This window comes from Aegilops tauschii, chromosome 2 (assembly GCF_002575655.3).
Source record: "Aegilops tauschii subsp. strangulata cultivar AL8/78 chromosome 2, Aet v6.0, whole genome shotgun sequence".
NCBI lineage: Eukaryota > Viridiplantae > Streptophyta > Magnoliopsida > Poales > Poaceae > Aegilops > Aegilops tauschii.
The window spans coordinates 500,657,173-500,677,603 of record NC_053036.3 but is presented as its reverse complement, the minus strand read 5'-3'; positions in this window follow the sequence as shown (position 1 = coordinate 500,677,603).

Sequence of the window (20,431 nt, the reverse complement as noted above, 5' to 3'; positions counted from 1 at the left end):
GCATGGCCATTCCAAGCAAGAAGACAACACCGCCCCTCATCAAGCTGCACCCGCACTGATTGTATCTGAGCTAGTAGTAAGAACGGGCTCTGCATGGTTTTGCCCCATAGCATCTTCAACCGCCGCCCAATGCGCAGCGCGTTAAAAATCAGTTTGCAGTGCGCTGATTGCCTGCTTTGGCGTGACGAGAAGCGCTGGCTTCAGCTGCCGCGGTAAATTTAGCGTGCGCGTGTAGCTCCAACAGGCGCGCTAAAATGCAGCGCGCGCTCTCGCACAAACAACATATGCCCTCCAAACACAAGCAAGAAGAACAAACACAAACAAAATAAATCAACAATAAATAGTTTAATTTCGTTATTACAACTCAAACAAATAGATTATCTTTCAATTCAACAATACAACATCAAATGCACAAATCATGATGCTCTTTGTCGGCCATTCCAAGCCCACCACTCCTCAATGAGATCCTTCTGAAGATCATCATGCGCTTCGGGACGTCAAATGGCATGATAGGAGGTAACAAAACGGGACCTTTTCAGCCCTCCACCGCACTCGCACGGGATGTCCCAAGAGCTCATAGTGAGAGTAGTCTACATCTTGGCCACGCTCATTCTCGATGATCATGTTGTGCATGATCACACAAGCGTGCATGATGTACCAAAGCATCTTTTGATCCCAAAATCTAGCCGGTCCTCTCACAATAGCAAACTGGGCTTGCAAAATCCCAAAAGCTCTCTCCACATCTTTTCTAGCCGCCACCTGAGCATTGAGGACTGCCGCGCGCGACGGGCGGCGGTGACTAGAGGGAGACGGGGGAAGCCGCGGCGGCGCGGGGATTGGCCGGGGAAGCGCTGGAACGGTCGCCGGAAGAAATGGGGTGGCGCGGGCGGCGGCGGGGCCAGCGGTTGGATGGGGTAGGTGGAGTTGCGAGCGAGCGCTCAAGAGTCCAGCGCGCGGGAGCGGGCGTAGCAAATAAGCGGCGTGCGATGGCGTTTCGGCCGGCGCGCTGAATTGGATATGCCGCGCGCGTGGTTTTTGCGCCTCCGCTGGAGCGCCTGGAGCGGTAGCGCGCGTAAAAAGCACTAATTTTTCAGCGCGGCGCTTATATAGCGCGGGTGTTGGAGATGCTCTCATCCGTCTCCCACGAGCTGTCCCGCGCAACTTCCTCCCCCGTGGTTTAGGGTTTTACCACGCAGTGCAGTAACTTTTTTTTTTTAACATTGATAGGCACCAGAAACATTTGTTGAACTGCAGCACGAGCACTTGAATTCCTGTGGTCCACCCCGGCTCAAGCTCTGGCGACGTCACGCCATTATCTCAGATGAAGTGAAAATCTGATTTAAACCTTAAGTAGGCTGTAGAGATCGTCGAAAACAACCCTCGCGTCCAAATCGCTGAAGTTTGTACTCTGCCGTCTCTGATCCCGGTCTAAATGAACCTTTACTCCATTCTAGAAGTGGATTTGATGATGTGGAGGAGATATATATCCTTCATCTTGGGCAACACTCAGCCTATATGGACTACCGTCACGGCACCATGACCTGCGACTGACCACGGCCACGTAGCAGTATGCCGTGCCTGCGACGAGCACACTCGGCCTATATGAACTACGGTCACGGCGCCGTGACCTGCGACCAGCACAGCCATGTCGCGTGGTTTGTACGCCGTACGGACGACGACCACACTCAGCTTTGACACGTCTACGCCTAGTGTTATGGTATGCCGCGTGTTTGTTTTGGCCGTGTCACCGCGTAAGTGGCGGTACGGCGCGACACAATTAGGCGGCCTTATATTCACCCACGTACGCAAAAGAGCCGGAGAGAAGCTCAAGGCGCTCCCAGTGGTTTCCTCATCTAGCTAGTCTTCCTGGGGCAACTTTTTCTTTTTTTTGAGAAAAGGGCCTGCGGCAATTGGGGCTATAGCCAACAGCGGAGCTATGTGGTGACGAAATCACTAATTAAGGAGTACTCGTTATAAAGAACACTCCATCTTCCCAGGTCACGACAAGTGGCGCACATGCAGCGCGCCACTTGTCGCAACCTGGAAGTTTTCTCTTTTTTCGTAGATTCGTTTATTCAAAACGTTTTATCTCTTAAACCGTGCGTCCAAATCCCAAACCGTTTTTACCATTGGATTCCTCGCGTCGAGATCTTTAAAACTAGATCCCATGTTGATAGGTTTTGACAAATTTTTTCACAAAAAAGACCGGAAAAAAACCAGACAAAAAAACCAAACCGGGAGCACGGTCTTTTCCCTTTCCGAAAGAGGCACGCCGTGCCTCTCGCGAAATCACAACCGTGCCTCTCGTGGAAACAAAACCATGACTATCGTGGAAAGAAAAAAAATAGAAAAAAACGTGCTTTTTCCCTTTCCGAAAGAGGCACGCCCGTGACTCTCGCGAAAGCACAACCGTGCCTCTGGCAAAAGCAAAACCGTGACTCTCGTGAAAGAAAAAAAACAGAAAACGCGTATTTTTTCCCTTTCCGTGAGGCACGGCCGTGACTCTCGCAAAAGCACAACCGTGCCTCGCGCGGAAGCAAAACCGTGACTCTCGCGAAAGAAAAAAAAACAGAAACGCGTTTTGTTTTTTCCTTTCCGAGAGGCACGGCCGTGACTCTCACGAAAGCACAACCGTGCGGCACGGTTGCAAAACCGTGACTCTCGCGAAAGAAAAAAACATAAACGCGTTTTGTTTTTCTCTTTCCGAGAGGCACGGCCGTGACTCTCACGAAAGCACAACCGTGCCTCTCGCGGAAGTAAAACCGTGACTCTCGCGAAAGAAAAAAAACAAAAAACACGTTTTTTTCGTTTCCGAAAGGCACGGCCGTGACTCTCGTGAAAAAAATGACTTTTCACGAAAGGAAAAAAAAGTAAACGCGTTTTTTCGCGCAAAATTTTTTTTTAATGTTTTTTTTAGTCGAAACACTAAGGAAGACCGGGGAAAAACCAAAACGTCAAAAATAACCGAGAAAAACCCGTTTAAAAAGCCGAAAACGCGTGCGGAAAAATAAAAAAATAAAATCTAGAGGGAGCGTCCAGAACGCGACACGTGGCGAATGGCTGAGAGCGCGCCAAGTGGCGCTGATCGTTGCGAGGCTCCGGAAGGAGCGCTCGTTAACTAGTTGCTCCCATATGGTGGAGACCTGAGGGGGCGTCCCCCCCCCCCCCCCCCCCCCCCAGCCCAGATGGAATTTTTTTACAAGGTATTAGTAATCTAAGTAATGGGCTAATGGCCCATCAAACCATCGTGGCCGCACGCAAACTTCAGGCACGGTCGCTCGCTCGGAGCGTAAGTGCGTAACCTGCTCGCCTAGATTCCCCTTCTTCAACCACGCTCGCCTCCATCCCCAGTGAACCTGCCGCCGCACTCGCTCGACGCACCGGCGGCGATGCCGACTCGAAGCTCGACCTGGCGAACATCCCTGCGCCGAGGTGGGAGGAACAAGGGCATCATCGTCGCCTGCTCTTCGCCATTGGTCTCAGGGGTTCGGTGGTCGTCCACGTCGGCTGGCCGGCCGGCCACTCGTCGTCACCGGCCGCTCCTCCCCGACTCCCCATTTGTAAGTGCTCTCTATGCGGCTGCGCCCACTACTTAAACTGTTGGAAACTTGCAATTTGGATCCCTCATCCGGACGTCCATGTGTAGTGTTGCATCTGTACGACTAGGAATCCCGTAGGAGTTTGATTAGTAATTTAGCAATTAGTATGCCTATTCATCTGATCTAGTTGGGGATTTTTTGTGTGTTTTGCATCACAGATTTGTATTTGTTCTGTTGAGTAGTTGTTATCGGTTGTTCTCAAAAGGAGATCAGACTGATCAAGTGACCATGGTTAAGAGCAGCAGCGGCAACATTCAGTCGTAGTTCAAAAGACAAAGGAGAGAAGCAGTAGCAGAATATCCTCCACCAGCGCAACCTTTACCCCTGCTTCTTGAATTGGAACAACAACATGAAAATCAAGATGACGAGCCTCAAACAAATAATGTAGTTCCCCTTCCTGTTGTATTTCGAGGTATGGAATTCTTCGAGCGAGACCCTGCATTGCGACCACAAATTTAGCAATACCCACCAAATCAAAGAGATAGCATGAGAGATCATATTTGTCCTATGCAACCAAAACTGAAATAGTATAAAGCTTCTGGTAAAAAGGGCCATCAGCGTCGCTTCCAATATGGATCGAGCGGTATATTCATGTAGACAAGTCGTATATTTTGGTGTAGTTAGTTCTCTTATGAAGTATATATTGCTAATCATACATGTATTTTACGACCAATATAGATAATATAAGTATAAATTTGCCTGGAGGCTACAAGTTCTGGTTTGTTGCAGTTGGTTAATTCTTTTTGTGTCTTTGGGCCCCCCAATAGATTCTTGTCAAGCTCCGCCACTGGCTATAAGGTGTGGCCCAATTAGTAGTTGAGCATCTAGTTTTTTTTTCCACATTTGTAGACTTAAAGAGGGCGAATCCTATTTGGCGTTGTAGGCGCCCATTAATGTGTATTCTGCAAACGGGCGCTGCAGGCGCCCCGCGCTGGGCCGGCCCATCTCACCCATTTTCCTTTCTGTTTTGTAGACGCAAAAAAGAGCGCTCCCACTAATTAGGCGGCCTTATATTCACCCACGTACGCGAGCACAAGAGCCGGAGAGAAGCTCAAGGCGCTCCCAGTGGTTTCCTCATCTAGCTAGTCCAGGGGCGGAATTGGGTCTGGGGCAACTGGGGCTATAGCCCCAGGCGTGGCCCAATTAGTAGTTGAGCATTCAGTATTTTTTTCCACATTTGTAGACTTAAAGAGGGTGAATCCTATTTGGCGATGCAGGCGCCCATTAATGTGTATTCCGCAAATGGGCGCCTGCACCACCCCGCGCTGGGCCGGCCCATCTCACCCATTTTCCTTTTTTTTTATACGCAAAAAAGAGCGCTTCCACTGGGTACCGAACTAGCGACCTCCAATTCAAGTCGACAGGCATTAACCACTGCACCACCTCACCTGACCTGATTCCTAAAGTCCATTTACATCTTTTCTTATGTAATTTTTCCTTTTACCTTTTCCCTTCTTCCTGTTTTACTTTTCGTTTTTTGTTTCTGTTTTTTCGTTTTTCGTTTCTGTTATTTATTTATTTTTATTTTTCTTCTTCCTAGCTTGATATTTTTTAATATTTCGTGAAATTTTTCTTCAAATTGATGAATTTTTTTTCAAATCACTGAACTTTTTTCAAATCCAATGATCTTTTTTCAGATTTTGTGAACTTTTTTAAAATCTGATGAAATTTTATTCAAAATCCAATGATTTTTTTCAAAAATTGATGAACTTTTTTCAAATTTGTAGATTTATTTTGAAACTCCATCAACTTTTTTTCAATTTCTATGACATTTATTCAAAATTGATGAAAAATTTTCAAATCGACGAACATTTTTTCAAATTTGAAGAACACATTTGGAACTCGGTGAACTTTTTTCAAGTTTGTAAACTTTTCTTCAAAAATGATGACCTTTTTTCAAAATCCATATTTTTTTTTATCACAACTTTTTTCCCAAAAAATTGATGCGATATAGTACATGGTTATGTGCAACAAATAGCGTTGTGACAATGTTATTTCATGTTTGACGCTGTTTCTGGTCAGTCAAGGCTGGTAGGTCCAGTGGCTGGCGAGCTTGGTCGTGTTGCGAAGCGCGTGAGTTCGAATCCTGCGTAGTACCTACTCCCTCCGTTCGGAATTACTCGTCCAAAAAATAAATGTATCTAGATGTATTTTAGTTATAGATACATCCATTTTTGTGACAAGTAATTCCGAACGGAGGGAGTACTTTTTTGGGGGGTTTTCCGCGCTAGTTACTGTTTTGATGTGTTTCATGGGCCGGCCCAAATTATAGGGCGCGTGGGCGTCGGTTCTCCAGCCGGCGCTTAAGGCGCCGACTAGGAGGTTCCCCTTAAAGAGGCCCAGCCCCAGGCATGTAAACGCAGCCCTGGCCTCAGCCCGGCAATAGCCCAACTGGTTGTACCTAGCTTTCCATCGCTGTTCACCACTAGCCCACGACGCCACGGTGGCTCCAATTCTTCCAGATAAATCGCCCAGCGCCCAACCGCATCGTTTTTTTTTCTCTTGCTTGTCTGATCAGGAAAAAGATCTGATGCGATTACGCTGCGCCGCCAGTTCCCCTCGAGATCTCGACTAGACAGACGAACGTTCAGACCTACGCACAGCCGCCTGGCGCTCGGATAGGATTATCTCTCGCCTCGTCGGAGCTCCCCCCTCGAGCCTTCCTGTTCTGCTACATCTACACAATCGACTTCAGGTCTGGCCAACTAGGCCTGTACCATCTTTTTTTTTCCATAGTTCGTTTTTTATGAGCCGAAATCAATGAATCTGTGATGCTAAATTTTAAGGCTTTTTTTTCGGGGTTAAATTTTATTACTTTATTAGTAAATTTTATTTCATTGTTATTTGTTAACAGAAAAGAAATACAAATCCTTTTCAAACAACACCCAACCGGTCTAGATCAAACAATACCAACATCAGTGAATCACCTACAAAATCAGTAGGGCTCGGAAATGCAAAGTTCTACTACATCGTGCACTTCGTGATAATTTTCTTTTCTTCCAATTCACATGAACAATTGGCTTAGTACACGTCGGATGTCTTGATTTTAAATACTCTATTTTATGTTTACAATTCCAGGTCCTTCTATTATTGTTAGTGAAGAAACAATGGCCTCAAATAAAGCAAGTCTTCATTTATATGGTACTACCAAGTTTTGCAATGATGCACTTTGTTAACTATTTCTTTTATCGTATTTCCTATAACGTTAAAAATGAATTTATATTTCATTTTTAATGTAAATTGGTGGTGTATTTCTAACTTGCGTTGTTATCTGTGGTATTTAATGTCATTTATAGTCACTTAGCTTTAGCCCTATGTTTTGAGAAAATCCTGGCTCCGCCTCTGAGCTAGTCTATCGATCGATCGTTGCAGAGCCTCTCTTGCACCGCTGCACCGGAACGGAATGGCACGGGCACATGGGAGCGCATGCAGAGGGCCACACCGCGTCGTGCCTGCCTCTGCGACGAGCACGATAAAGCTTGCTCCGGAATGGAAATATGGTGCGGTGTGCAGACAGCTCGACCGATCGTAACATGCATCTTGGTTCATCACGCGGTCACGATAACCATTGGTCTCCAGAAACGAGCACCAGAATGGGGCATCCCTCGGTCTATTAAACAGGCCGAAATTACTAATAGTCAGTGTAGGTTGGTGTGGTAGCTTGGTAACAGTCACCAACTCGCCATGTGCATGCGCTTCATATTGTTGGCATCACTGTTTCCTACCGGAGCATGCATATTTCCACATAACGTACATGCTTGTTTCTGGAAATGTGACCTGGGACGCACATGGGCGCGCAAGTGTCTTTTCATCTGCACGCAAGCTAATCTTCAGTCCGTGATAAGTACTAGTAGCACATAGACTGGTCAAGTTAATTTCTGTGCCATCACACCATGGTTTTCCTCTCCCCAGCGTTTTACTTCACTGGAGGTCATTGACGTGGTAGGATTTTTTTTCTTCGAAAATACGCAAATTGCGTACACTAGTAGAAAACAGGGCTTTTGTTCGGGCCTGGCCAGCCCATTAGTCCCGGTTCGTGAGCCCAGGGGGCAGGCCGGGCCACGTGGGCCACTGGTCCCGGTTCGTTTGGACCTTTTGGTCCCGGTTCCACGCACGAACCGGGACCAATGCGCCTCGCCCCTAGCCCATGACCATTAGACTAAAGGGTTGGTCCTTGTTGCGGTCAGAGTTTAGTCCCACCTCGTCAACTGAAGGGCACTCACACCGGTTTAAAAGCCCGTCCCTCTCTACCTTGTTGAGCTCCTCTCAAAATGAAAATATATACCCTTATACAGGTCTTATAGCTCAAAATAATTAGTAAATGCATGAAAAATGCTTTTCAGAGTTCATTTTGAAATGCTTTTCAATTTTCCGGTCTTATAGCTCAAAATAATTAGTAAATGCATGAAAAATAACAAATGAAGTCAGAAATGATTGAAAATTGATGATGTGGCTTTGAATGGTGCATTTTGAACACACAAAAAGTCAGGAGTTCAAATAAGTTTTAAAAAATGAAATCCCTTTGTAACAGACGAGTTTCCGTATGAAATCCTGATACTTCGAAACAGATTGTCCGTTTTGTACACGAAGTGCATCCAGTTTTTGCCGTAACCCTCTCTACTTTCTTGCACATGCTATGTGGATGAAATGATGATACCATGCCAACTTTCAACCATTTCAGAGTTCATTTGAAATGCTTTTCAATTTTAGGGTCTTATAGCTCAAAATAATTAGTAAATGCATGAAAAATAACAAATGAAGTCAGAAAGGGTTGAAAAATGATGATGTGGCTTTGAATGGTGCATTTTGAACACACAAAAAGTCAGGAGTTCAAATAAGTTTTAAAAAATGAAATCCCTTTGTAACAAACGAGTTTCCGTATGAAATCCTGATACTTTGAAAAAGATTGTCCGTTTTGTACACGAAGTGCATCCACCTTTTGCCGGCACCCTCTCAACTTTCTTGCACATGCTATGTGGATGAAATGATGATACCATGCCAACTTTCAACCTTTTCAGAGTTCATTTTGAAATGCTTTTCAATTTTCCGGTCTTATAGCTCAAAATAATTAGTAAATGCATGAAAAATAACAAATGAAGTCAGAAAGGATTGAAAATTGGTGATGTGGCTTTGAATGGTGCATTTTGAACACACAAAAAGTCAGGAGTTCAAATAAGTTTTAAAAAATGAAATCCCTTTGTAACAGACGAGTTTCCGTATGAAATCCTGGTACTTCGAAACAGATTGTCCGTTTTGTACACGAAGTGCATCCAGTTTTTGCAGTAACCCTCTCTACTTTCTTGCACATGCTATGTGGGTGAAATGATGATAACATGCCAACTTTCAACCTTTTCAGAGTTCATTTCTAGTGCTTTCCAATTTCAGGGTCTTCTAGCTCAAAATAATCAGTAAATGCATGGAAAATAACAAATGAAGTCAAAAATGGTTGAAAATTGATGATGTTGCTTTGAATGGTGCATTTTGAACACACAAGAAGTCTGGAGTTCAAATAATTTCAAAAAAATGAAATCCCTTTGTAACAGATGAGCTTTCGTCCGAAACCCTGATACTTCGAAAGAGATTGTCCGTTTTGTACACGAAGTGCATCTAGTTTTTGCCGTAACCCTCTCAACTTTCTTGCACATGCTATGTGGGTGAAATGATGATACCATGCCAATTTTCAACCTTTTCGGAGTTCATTTGAAATGCTTTTCAATTTCCGGGTCTTATAGCTCAAAAAAGCAGTAAATGCATGAAAAATAATAAAATGCATAAAACTATAATATTTGTTATGAGTAACTAAAAAACTAAAATCAATTAAAATATTCTGTTATGATGGACTCAAATAAAACTATAATATTCCTCAATAGCAAAAAGAATCAACTAAAAAGCTTTTATAAAACTATAATAGCAAAAGGAATCAACTAAAAAGCTTATATAAACCTCTAGTATTTTTGAAACTAAAATTATATAAAATTTATGCAACTTATATTAACAAAGTATTTTTTGTTCAAAACATTAATAGCAAAAAGAATTTAATAGCAAAAAAATTAACAAAATCTGGTTTTGATTAAAATAGATATTTAAAATAACCTAAAATTACCAAATTGAGTATAATCATAAAACATATTAATATTAAATAGCAGGAAATGGAATCACTCAAAAATCTATTTTTATAGTAAATTTATTCATAAAACTAGTGATTCACATACATTTAAAAAAATTAAAACTAATGGCACTAACAGAAAGTTTATAATTTTTGTGACCTAAAAGCAAAAAAGAAATCACTAAAAAACTATAAGTATTCAGTTTTAAGTAGAAATAAAAAAAGAAAAAGGAAAAAAAGGAAAAAAATGCCACCTACTGGACCTCCACGGCCTGAATACGACTAGAAACCCTACAATGGGCCAGGATTCAGGCCCGCAGAAGGCCCAATAGGCCCAACAGGCATGGCAAAGTAGAGATTAGGCCCGTAAGCCTGCAATAGAGAGGAGCTCGAGAGGGTGGCGGCAGCAAAGCTTATGAACCACTCTGAGCCCCTCTCAACTAGCGAGGTGGGACTAAACTTCCCACCGCACCGTGCCAGCACAAGGCCTATGGTCCCGGTTCATGCCACCAACCGGGACCATAGGTGGGCATTCGTACCGGTTCGTGGCACCAACCGGTACCAATGCCCACCTATGGTCCCGGTTCGTGCCACCAACCGGGACCATAGGCCTCAGTTTCCCGCCCTTTGGGCTGCCGAAAAGAGACCTTTGGTCTCGGTTCGTGGCACTAACCGGGACCATAGGTGGGTATTGGTACCGGTTGATGCCACGAACCGGTACCATTGGTTTTGCTATATAAGGTAGCACTTGTGAAAATTTCACCAACTGCTCCCATTCCCCCCGACGCCGCCAAGCCGTTCCTCGTCGTCGTCGTCGCCGCCGCCCCGAGCCCCTGCCCCGACGCCGTCGCCCCGCCCCTGCCCCGCCGTCGACGTCGTCCTCGCCGTCGCCGTCGCCGCCCCCGAGCCGCTCCTCCCCGAGCCCTCGCCGCGCGCGTAACCCCTCCCCCACGAGCCCGCCGTTCCTCGTCGTCGTCGTCGTCGCCGCCCCGAGCCCCTGCCCCGACGCCGTCGCCCCGCCCCTGACCCGCCGTCGACGTCGTCCTCGCCGTCGCCGTCGCCGCCCCCGAGCCGCTCCTCCCCGAGCCCTCGCCGCGCGCGTAACCCCTCCCCCACGAGCCCGCCGTCCTCGTCGCCGTCATCGTCGCCGTCCTCGTCGCCGTCATCGTCGCCGGCCTCGTCGTCGTCCTCGTCACCGGCCTCGTCGCCGTCCTGCCTCGAGCCCCCAGTGAGCCCCTTCCCATCCCGATCCGTGCGCTGCCGCGGCCGCGGCCGCCGCCCCTGGTTTTGTATGTATGTATTTATATGGATGTATGTATGTATGTATGTATATGGATGTATGTATGTATGGATGGATGGATATGCATGTATATGGATGGATGTATGTGTATGTGTTCATAGTTTTTTTTGTTCATAGCATTTTTAGGCTGTATAGTTTTATTTCTGTTCAATGTTTATGGTTAGAAGAGGAGAGAAAAAATTGTGTTGCAAAAGTTACATTTAAGGTTAGTTGATTTAGTGCATTTTAGGTTATTAGTTCTACTGTTAGTGCATTTAAAGTTAGTTTATTTTTAGTTGAACTAGTTGATTAATTAATAAAACTACTTTATTTTACTATATATAGAAGTAGTTTATTTTTAGTAAGTACTACTTTATTTTATTTATAGTAAGTGCTTAATTAGTAGTTGAACTAGTTGATTTAACAAAACTAGTTTATTTTACTATAGAAGTAGTTTATTTTTAGCAAGGAAATTAATAAAACTAGTTTGTTTTTTTAGTTAAAGCAATTATTCCCGCATCGACGTCGATGATGCCTATCCCGCATCCTCGTCGTCGACTCGGCGGAGGAGGCCGGCTTGATCAGAGGGGCCATGTCCGGGACTGGGCTCCGCCGGGCTGGTTTTGGGAGGTGCTACCTTCCGGTGGGCGTAGGTTGGTGAGGAGCCAGCCCGTCGTTGACCCGATCCTTGTTTGGTGGCGGTCGCGTGGGCCAGTGACGGTGCCGAGGCTTCCGGACACCGCGGAGGTGGTACGTCACCGTGTCAGCGAGGAGGACCAGCACGTCCGTCGCTACATGGTTGCGTTGGAGGGCAGGTTCGACAATACCTGGCAGGTTCTTCAGGGATCTCACTGGAGCTATGATCCTGTGATGGTTCCGTCCCTTTGGGTGTCCACCGCCCGCGCCGATACCCGTCGGGCGCTACGGTTCTAGCTGTACTAGCGATGCTATATGTACGATAGTTTCGAGGTGTATTAGTGATAATATTCGACGATGTACGGACGCATGGAGATGATGTAGTTTTGCTTATAATTGAATGCATCCTAATTTGAATACTACTTTATTTTGTGATTTGATTTTGCTTATTGAATGCTCAAAGTGGAAAACTACTCCTACTTTGAATGCTAAAATTGGAGAGCACTATGCAAGGCGTATGCATATGATTAGTTGATAGCTTATAGGGTTTTTGTTTTCGCAGAAATCTAGGAGCCCCCGGCCCCTCCATCATCCCCGTCGTCGTCCCCGTCACCGCCCCCTCCGACATCGAGGTGAGACCAGCCAAATCCTCTTTTAGAAAGATAATTAAACGATATTTCGGGTTGACTTTAAGTCTGTCGAGTCTCCACCATATATGAGAGGACGAAGAATCCCGACTGTTGTCGTGGGGGTAGCTTCTCCTTCATTCCCGTGTGCTAGACAATTTGGTGTAATGCACTCAAGAACGAAAGGAGGAGCTACCATCACCGACGGTCGCAAATGTCAGAGAGGAATCAGTGAGGGAGAGTTCCACCATATATATATGAGAGGACGAAGAATCCCGACTGTTGTCGTGGGGGTCGCTTCTCCTTTGTTCCCGTGTGCTAGACATTTTGGTGTAATGCACTCGGGGACAAATGGAGGAGCGACCATCACCAACGGTCGAATGTATACACCACGTGAGCTGAGAGTTTTCAAGAAAAGACTCGACAAACCGATAGTCAACCCGTGATGAATAATAATGATCTAACTTAGGTTTTTTAGTACATATATTTAATTATAGACGTTTAATATTTAAATTATGAACATAGGAAATGTCGTACTTGCAAAAAGTGGGAAGCATTTTGCAAGATGTATGGTTTAGATGAGGGTATGCTTGTCACCATGGATCTTGGTGATCCTGACATCGAGCAAGACAATATGGACACTTGGGTCCTTGTTGATACGCCTCCAATTCTACCGCTATGTGAGTTTCTCAAACATAGTTATTAGCTAATTTATATTGTTCATTTCAAAATAGTTGACAACTTATTTTCATTGACAACTTATTTTGATTGTTCAAACAATGTGCGGAACATGGTAGACAGAACCTGTTGGAAATATGCCCTAGAGGCAATAATAAATGGTTATTATTATATTTCTTTGTTCATGATAATTGTCTATTGTTCATGCTATAATTGTGTTATCCGGAAATCGTAATACATGTGTGAATACATAGACCACAACGTGTCCCTAGTAAGCCTCTAGTTGACTAGCTCGTTGATCAACAGATAGTCATGGTTTCCTGACTATGGACATTGGATGTCATTGATAACGGGATCACATCATTAGGAGAATGATGTGATGGACAAGACCCAATCCTAAGCATAGCATAAAAGATCGTGTAGTTCGTTTGCTAGAGCTTTTCCAATGTCAAGTATCTTTTCCTTAGACCATGAGATCGTGTAACTCCCGGATGCCGTAGGAGTGCTTTGGGTGTACCCAACGTCACAATGTAACTGGGTGACTATAAAGGTACACTACGGGTATCTCTGAAAGTGTCTGTTGGGTTGACACGGATCGAGACTGGGATTTGTCACTCCGTATGACGGAGAGGTATCTCTGGGCCCACTCGGTAATGCATCATCATAATGAGCTCAATGTGACTAAGGAGTTAGCCACGGGATCATGCATTACGGTACGAGTAAAGTGACTTGCCGGTAACGAGATTGAACAAGGTATTGGGATACCGACGGTCGAATCTCGGGCAAGTAACGTACCGATTGACAAAGGGAATTGTATACGGGATTGATTGAATCCTCGACATCGTGGTTCATCCGATGAGATCATCGTGGAACATGTGGGAGCCAACATGGGTATCCAGATCCCGCTGTTGGTTATTGACCGGAGAGGCGTCTCGGTCATGTCTGCATGTCTCCCGAACCCGTAGGGTCTACACACTTAAGGTTCGGTGACGCTAGGGTTGTAGAGATATTAGTATGCGGAAACCCGAAAGTTGTTCGGAGTCCCGTATGAGATCCCGGACGTCACGAGGAGTTCCGGAATGGTCCGGAGGTGAAGAATTATATATAGGAAGTCCAGTTTCGGCCACCGGGAAAGTTTCGGGGGTTATCGGTATTGTACCGGGACCACCGGAAGGGTCCCGGGGGTCCATCGGGTGGGGCCACCTATCCCGGAGGGCCCCATGGGCTGAAGTGGGAAGGGAACCAGCCCTTAGTGGGCTGGGGCGCCCCCCATGGGCCTCCCCCTGCGCCTAGGGTTAGAAACCCTGGGGGTGGGGGCGCCCCACTTGACTTGGGGGGAAGTTTCCCCCCTGGCCGCCGCCCCCCCTTGTAGATGGGTTCCAGGGCCAGCGCCCCCCCCCTCCAGGGGGCCTATATAAAGGGGGGAAGGGAGGGCTGCGGTACCCTATCCCTTGGCGCCTCCCTCTCCCCCTGCAATACCTTTCCCTCCCGCTTGCGCTTGGCGAAGCCCTGCCGGGATCCTGCTACTTCCACCACCACGCCGTCGTGCTGCTGGATCTCCATCAACCTCTCCTTCCCCCTTGCTGGATCAAGAAGGAGGAGACGTCGCTGCTCCGTACGTGTGTTGAACGCGGAGGTGTCGTCCGTTCGGCACTCGGTCATCGGTGATTTGGATCACGGCGAGTACGACTCCATCAACCCCGTTCATTAGAACGCTTCCGCTCGCGATCTACAAGGGTATGTAGATGCACTCCTTTCCCCTCATTGCTAGTATACTCCATAGATGGATCTTGGTGATGCGTAGGAAATTTTAAAATTCTGCTATGATCCCCAACAGTGGTATCAGAGCCAGGCCTATGCGTAGTTACTATGCACGAGTAGAACACAAAGCAGTTATGGGCATAGATGTTGCCAATTCTTCTTGCCGCTACTAGTCTTATCTTGTTTCGGCGGTATTGTGGGATGAAGCGGCCCGGACCGACCTTACACATACGCTTACGTGAGACAGGTTCCACCGACTAACATGCACTAGTTGCATAAGGTGGCTAGCGGGTGTCTGTCTCTCCCACTTTAGTCGGAACGGATTCGATGAAAAGGATCCTTATGAAGGGTAAATAGAAATTGGCATATCACGTTGTGGTTTTACGTAGGTAAGAAACGTTCTTGCTAGAAACCTATACAAGCCACGTAAAAACTTGCAACAACAATTAGAGGACGTCTAACTTGTTTTTGCAGCATGTGCTATGTGATGTGATATGGCCAGAAGATGTGATGAATGATATATGTGATGTATGAGATTGATCATATTCTTGTAATAGGAATCACGACTTGCATGTCGATGAGTATGACAACCGACAGGAGCCATAGGAGTTGTCTTTACTTTTTGTATGACCTGCGTGTCATTGAAGAACGCCATGTAAATTACTTTACTTTATTGCTAAACGCGTTAGCCATAGAAGTAGAAGTAATCGTTGGCGTGACAACTTCATGAAGACACAATGATGGAGATCATGATGATGTAGATCATGGTGTCATGCCGGTGACGAAGATGATCATGACGCCCCGAAGATGGAGATCAAAGGAGCAGAATGATATTGGCCATATCATGTCACTATTTGATTGCATGTGATGTTTATCATGTTTTGCATCTTATTTGCTTAGAACGACGGTAGTAAGTAAGATGATCCCTTATAATAATTTCAAGAAAGTGTTCCCCCTAACTGTGCACCGTTGCGAAGGTTCGTTGTTTCGAAGCACCACGTGATGATCGGGTGTGATAGATTCTAATGTTCGCATACAACGGGTGTTGACGAGCCTAGCATGTACAGACATGGCCTCGGAACACACGCAATACACTTAGGTTGACTTGACGAGCCTAGCATGTACAGACATGGCCTCGGAACACGGAAGACCGAAAGGTCGAGCATGAGTCGTATAGAAGATACGATCAACATGGAGATGTTCACCGATCTTGACTAGTCCGTCTCACGTGATGATCGGACACGGCCTAGTTAACTCGGATCATGTTTCACTTAGATGACTAGAGGGATGTCTATCTGAGTGGGAGTTCATTGAGTAATTTGATTAGATGAACTTAATTATCATGAACTTAGTCTAAAATCTTTACAATATGTCTTGTAGATCAAATGGCCCACGTTGTCCTCAACTTCAACGCGTTCCTAGAGAAAACCAAGCTGAAAGATGATGGCAGCAACTATACGGACTGGGTCCGGAACCTGAGGGTCATCCTCATAGCTGCCAAGAAAGATTATGTCTTAGAAGCACCACTAGGTGAGCACCCATCCCAGAGAACCAAGACGTTATGAACGCTTGGCAATCACGTGCTGATGATTACTCCCTCGTTCAGTGTGGCATGCTTTACAGCTTAGAACCGGGGCTCCAAAAGCGTTTTGAGAAGCATGGAGCATACGAGATGTTCGAAGAGCTGAAAATGGTTTTCCAAGCTCATGCCCGGGTCGAGAGATATGAAGTCTCCGACAAGTTCTTCAGCTGTAAAATGGAGGAAAATAGTTCTGTTAGTGAGCACATACTCAGAATGTCTGGGTTACATAACCTCTTGTCTCAGCTGGGAGTCAATGTCCCGGATGACGCGGTCATTGACAGAATCCTCCAGTCGCTTCCACCAAGCTACAAGAGCTTTGTGATGAACTTCAATATGCAGGGGATGGAAAAGACCATTCCTGAGGTATATTCAATGCTGAAATCAGCGGAGGTGGAGATCAAAAAGGAACATCAAGTGTTGATGGTGAATAAAACCACTAAGTTCAAGAAAGGCAAGGGTAAGAAGAACTTCAAGAAGGACGGCAAGGGAGTTGCCGCGCCTGGTAAGCCAGTTGCCGGGAAGAAGTCGAAGAATGGACCCAAGCCTGAGACTGAGTGCTTTTATTGCAAGGGAAGTGGTCACTGGAAGCGGAACTGCGGACAAGAAGGCCGGCAACACCAAAGGTATATGTGATATACATGTAATTGATGTGTACCTTACCAGTACTCGTAGTAGCTCCTGGGTATTTTTATACCGGTGCGGTTGCTCATATTTGTAACTCAAAACAGGAACTGCGGAATAAGCGGAGACTGGCAAAGGACGAGGTGATGATGCGCGTCGGGAATGGTTCCAAGGTCGATGTGATCGCCGTCGGCATGCTGCCTCTACATTTACCTACGGGATTAGTTTTAAACCTCAATAATTGTTATTTAGTGCCAGCTTTGAGCATGAACATTGTATCTGGATCTCGTTTAATTCGAGATGGCTACTCATTTAAATCCGAGAATAATGGTTGTTCTATTTATTTGAGAGATATGTTTTATGGTCATGCCCCGCTGGTCAATGGTTTATTCTTGATGAATCTCGAACGTGATGTTACACATATTCATAGTGTGAATACCAAAAGATGTAAAGTTGATAACGATAGTCCCACATACTTGTGGCACTGCCGCCTTGGTCACATTGGTGTCAAACGCATGAAGAAGCTCCATGCAGATGGACTTTTGGAGTCTCTTGATTACGAATCATTTGACACGTACGAACCATGCCTCATGGGTAAGATGACCAAGACTCCGTTCTCCGGAACAATGGAGCGAGCAACCAATTTATTGGAAATCATACATACCGATGTGTGCGGTCCAATGAGTGTTGAGGCTCGTGGAGGATATCGTTATGTTCTCACTCTCACTGATGACTTAAGTAGATATGGGTATGTCTACCTAATGAAACACAAGTCTGAAACCTTTGAAAAGTTCAAGGAATTTCAGAGTGAGGTTGAGAATCAACGTGACAGGAAAATAAAGTTCTTACGATCAGATCGTGGTGGAGAATATTTAAGTCACGAATTTGGTACGCACTTAAAGAAATGTGGAATCGTTTCACAACTCACGCCGCCTGGAACACCTCAGCGAAACGGTGTGTCTGAACGTCGTAATCGCACTCTATTGGATATGGTGCGATCTATGATGTCTCTTACCGATCTACCGCTCTCATTTTGGGGCTATGCTTTAGAGACTGCCGCATTCACTTTAAATAGGGCTCCGTCGAAATCCGTTGAGACGACACCGTATGGATTATGGTTTGGGAAGAAACCTAAGCTGTCGTTTCTAAAAGTTTGGGGATGCGATGCTTATGTCAAGAAACTTCAACCTGAAAAGCTCGAACCCAAGTCGGAAAAATGCGTCTTCATAGGATACCCCAAGGAAACTATTGGGTATACCTTCTACCTCAGATCCGAAGGCAAGATCTTTGTTGCCAAGAACGGGTCCTTTCTGGAGAAAGAGTTTCTCTCGAAAGAATTAAGTGGGAGGAAAGTGGAACTTGATGAGGTGATAGTCACTCCTTTCGAACCGGAAAGTAGCGCAGCGCGGGAAGATGTTCCTGTGGTGCCTACGCCGACTGGGGAGGAAGTTAATGATGATGATCATGAAGCTTCGGATCAAGTTACTGCTGAACTTCGTAGGTCCACAAGGACACGTTCCGCACCAGAGTGGTATGGCAACCCTGTCCTGGAAATCATGTTGTTAGACAACGGTGAACCTTCGAACTATGAAGAAGCGATGGCGGGCCCGGATTCCGACAAATGGCTAGAAGCCATGAAATCCGAGATAGGATCCATGTATGAAAACGAAGTATGGACTTTGACTGAGTTGCCCGATGATCGGCGAGCCATAGAAAATAAATGGATCTTTAAGAAGAAGACGGACGCGGATGGTAATGTTACCATCTATAAGGCTCGACTTGTCGCTAAGGGTTATCGACAAGTTCAAGGGGTTGACTACGATGAGACTTTCTCACCCGTAGTGAAGCTGAAGTCCGTCCGAATCATGTTAGCAATTGCCGCATACTATGATTATGAGATATGGCAGATGGACGTCAAAATGGCATTCCTTAACGGCTTTCTTAAGGAAGAATTGTATATGATGCAGCCGGAAGATTTTGTCGATCCTAAGAATGCTAACAAGGTATGCAAGCTCCAGCACTCCATCTATGGACTGGTGCAAGCATCTCGGAGTTGGAACATTTGTTTTGATGAGATGATCAAAGCGTTTGGGTTTTCACAGACTTATGGAGAAGCCTGTGTTTACAAGAAAGTGAGTGGGAGCTCTGTAGCATTTCTCTTATTATATGTGGATGACATACTATTGATGGGAAATGATATAGAATTCTTGGAAAGTATAAAGACCTATTTGAATAAGTGTTTTTCAATGAAGGACCTTGGAGAAGCTGCTTATATATTGGGCATCAAGATCTATAGAGATGGATCAAGACGCCTCATTGGTCTTTCACAGAGTACGTACCTTGACAAGATATTGAAGAAGTTCAATATGGATCAGTCCAAGAAGGGGTTCTTGCCTGTATTGCAAGGTGTGCAATTGAGCACGGCTCAATGCCCGACCACGGCAGAAGATAGAGAAAAGATGAGTGTCATCCCCTATGCCTCGGCCATAGGGTCTATTATGTATGCCATGTTGTGTACCAGACCTGATGTAAACCTTGCCGTAAGTTTGGTAGGAAGGTACCAAAGTAATCCCGGCATGGAACACTGGACAGCGGTCAAGAATATCCTGAAGTACCTGAAGAGGACTAAGGATATGTTTCTCGTTTATGGAGGTGACGAAGAGCTCGTCGTAAAGGGTTACTCGACGCTAGCTTCGACACAGATCTAGATGACTCGAAGTCACAAACCGGATACGTGTATATTTTGAATGGAGGGGCAGTTAGCTGGTGCAGTTGCAAGCAAAGCGTTGTGGCGGGATCTACATGTGAAGCGGAGTACATGGCAGCCTCAGAGGCAGCGCAAGAAGCAATCTGGATGAAGGAGTTCATTACCGACCTAGGGGTGATTCCCAATGCGTCGGGCCCGATGACTCTCTTCTGTGACAACACTGGAGCTATTGCCCTAGCCAAGGAGCCCAGGTTTCACAGGAAGACCCGGCATATCAAGCGTCGCTTCAACTCCATTCGTGAAAGTGTTCAAAATGGAGACATAGATATTTGTAAAGTACATACGGACCTGAATGTAGCAGATCCGTTGACTAAACCTCTCCCTAGAGCAAAACATGATCAACACCAGAACGCTATGGGTGTTCGATTCATCACAATGTAACTAGATTATTGACTCTAGTGCAAGTGGGAGACTGTTGGAAATATGCCCTAGAGGCAATAATAAATGGTTATTATTATATTTCTTTGTTCATGATAATTGTCTATTGTTCATGCTATAATTGTGTTATCCGGAAATCGTAATACATGTGTGAATACATAGACCACAACGTGTCCCTAGTAAGCCTCTAGTTGACTAGCTCGTTGATCAACAGATAGTCATGGTTTCCTGACTATGGACATTGGATGTCATTGATAACGGGATCACATCATTAGGAGAATGATGTGATGGACAAGACCCAATCCTAAGCATAGCATAAAAGATCGTGTAGTTCGTTTGCTAGAGCTTTTCCAATGTCAAGTATCTTTTCCTTAGACCATGAGATCGTGTAACTCCCG